At 40.9% G+C, this 2,862-nt stretch overlaps 1 non-coding gene across 1 annotated transcript; it reads left to right on the top strand.

The window, feature by feature from the left end:
- Positions 1-22: 22 nt before the first annotated feature.
- Trnar-acg lies at positions 23-95 on the top strand. Its single transcript has one exon. It is a non-coding gene; the product is annotated as a tRNA-Arg (tRNA).
- Positions 96-2,862: the final 2,767 nt, after the last annotated feature.

The raw sequence follows: 2,862 nt of genomic DNA, 5'->3' as shown, positions 1-2,862 counted from the left end.
TCTGCCGACGTGCCTGTACGACGGGCCAGTGGCGCAATGGATAACGCGTCTGACTACGGATCAGAAGATTGTAGGTTCGACTCCTGCCTGGCTCGCACTTTTGTCATCTCAGTCCTGCAAACCAAGGATCGTTACTACTTCCAAAGCCCACAGTAATTTCGATTTATGTAGTTTAGAACCGCGCGTGGATCCTTCACTGCCATTTCAACAGTCAGAGTGCCCCTCTTCGGTTTTGGGGCGCTGTGGGGCCACCTAAGCAGACCAGGCCCTCCAGAACTTAAGTCACTGGAGTAAGTCCCAACCGTCTCCCCCCATCTTGACAAGGCAGGGAGAGAGAAAAATCCTATGTTTAATTTGCACGAAGATAAATCCTGTCTTCTTGGCCTTGTTTTGAAAAATCCGAGTCAAGGTTTGCAAACTGCCAGTAACTTGTTGCAGTTTTGCTGTGATCTTGCTTCCCATAGTTACCCTGCATTAAAAACAAAAAAACTAAAAATACAAACAAAAAACAAAACAAACAAAAAAAACCCAACCACCTTTTCATCAAGAGGACAGAATGTTAGATTGGACAAAGTGAGTTTCTCTATTAAAGCTGTCATTCCTACTTGTAGTTCCCCAAGGTCAAAGCTTTAAGAAAGTATACGTTAGTGAAGAAACAAATTAAGAAGTTGGGGGTGGGGGGGGCTGTGACTAATGGGAGTGCAGCTCTCTTCTGGCTGCTTAGACATGGTCAAGAAAAATTAAACTGTAAGACTTTGAATAAAATGGTGAGTTTTGTTTCCCAGTGAACATATATATGCCAGTTTTGCCTTTAACAAGCTAATAGATCTTTAAAGTTACATATCTCGGAGTTTAACATTACCTGGTAGAAATTTGAGAAGAGGTTGTTGTGGTATTCCACTTAAGCTCATGAATGTTTTATTTATCTTTTCTGTGTTTTATAAGGGTGGCAAGCAGTTTATTGTCTGCAGAGGTCATGGTCAGCCACCACTGTCATTGCAGAAGTCATCACTCCTTGTGATACACTTTTCTCCTACAGCCAGCCTGACAAACAGGTTCCAAGGAGTACATAACTTCCAGCCCTTTGGTTGTGACAGAATTTTACACAGGGCTAGTATCAACAAGAAAGACATTTATTGTAATGATACAGGTGCCCCTAAGAAACCCAAAATGAAAGCTTAAAAGCTTCTGAGAATCCTTCAACTCCTGTGTGTACTTTTCTAGCCATTAGTGGAAGCACCTTGCTGCCCCTCCTCCACAAGTCCCTGAGCTTCATCCCTGTGAGGCAGACTGACTGCCTTCCCTTCCTCAGGCCTCACTGTGAAATTCTCATGTAGAATTTCTCATTTAGATTTTCAGCTTACTCAGCTGAAGGTACATGTGTGGTGGAGCATACACAATTGTGTTTCCTTCTTCCTAGACAGAAATTGAAATGATAGATGTGCAAAAAGGGGAGGAAGAAGATGTTGCAACATGGAAAACTATAGTAAGTCCAATTAGCAAAACAGACTTTAAACAATTTTTTAAAATCTTTATTGTAAAGGTGATATACAGAGGGTACAGTTACATAAATCAGGTAATTAGTGCATTTGTCAAGACAGTGTCTAGTGAATATCAGTGCTGAATTAGTTCACCCTTTGTCCCACCATTTCTGTGTTAACTAATTTTTGAGAGGAAGAACATGAATGAAATTGTATAGTGACATAGCCCAGAATAGAGAAAATCATTCTGCAAGTTGGTAGAGACAGAACCATGCTTTCTACAGCGCACCCCATGAGTCTCTAGCACAGAGATCAGCTATCTACAACATTGCCCAGCTGCAGTCTTTGGGGAACTGGTAGGGAGGACCTAGCCATAGGGATACGGTGGGGAGAAGAGAGACAAAGTGTAGCCTAAGAACATACGTGAAAGAAGAGGAAGGCACCCTACTCTCAGAATGAGTCTGTCTCTGAATTGGTAGTTTGGGAGGTCTTGAGCAGGATAGATGTTCTCCACCCATGCACCATAAATGGAAAAGCCTGCCTGCTCCCAGGACCCAGCCAATTTACTGCAATCCTTCATCCAGAAATGTGAAAAAAATTACCTACGCTTGAGAAGAAGTGATAGCTTTAAAAAATGAAGTTCAAGGTGACTACATTAAGAAAATGGCTCAGGAAGAAACAGATAATATGTAGAACAGAATATATGCATACACACAGACACACAGACACACACACACACATATATATAAATAATTCAGGGTCATCCAAGAGGGTAGTGATTGGAATACTGTAAAACAGAACACAATATTAGAAAAGAGTAACTAAAAAACAATAGAATTCTTAAAAACCAAAAATATGATTGCTAAAGTAAAAAATAACCTATATGAAGATACATAAGAAAATGGAAAATAGAAGACACAAGTCTATGAAGAGCAAAAAAATAAAAAAGGTAAAAGGAGTATGAGCCAGGCTCTGGTGGCTTATGTCTGGAATCCTAGCTACTCAGGAGGCTGAGATCTGATGATTGCGGTTGGAAGCCAGCCTGAGCAGAATAATAAACTACTCTGAAAAAGCTAGAAGTGACTCTGTGGCCCAAGGACAGCACCCAAGCCCTGAGTTCAAGCCCCATGATCAGCAGGAAAAAAAAAACAAAAGAAAAAAGAGCATAGAAGATAAATCCAGAAGAGACAAGAGTTGTCTTTATACAAGTTGCAGAAAGACAAAGTGAGACAATGCAAGGGGAAGGAATGAAAGATAGGCATTAATCCCTGGTGAGAAAGAGCCATCCAAGCAGGTTGAATGTACACAACCAGGCCAGCTAGTATAGGGAAATTTTGAAGCTTTACGGATAATGGTGAAAACCTAATAGCTTTCATAGATT

The sequence above is a fragment of the Dipodomys ordii genome, unplaced genomic scaffold, assembly GCF_000151885.1.
Source record: "Dipodomys ordii isolate 6190 unplaced genomic scaffold, Dord_2.0 Scaffold190, whole genome shotgun sequence".
Classification (NCBI taxonomy): Eukaryota; Metazoa; Chordata; class Mammalia; order Rodentia; family Heteromyidae; genus Dipodomys; species Dipodomys ordii.
The sequence above is the reverse complement of the archived record's forward strand: the minus strand, read 5'-3'. Positions and strand labels throughout refer to the sequence as shown.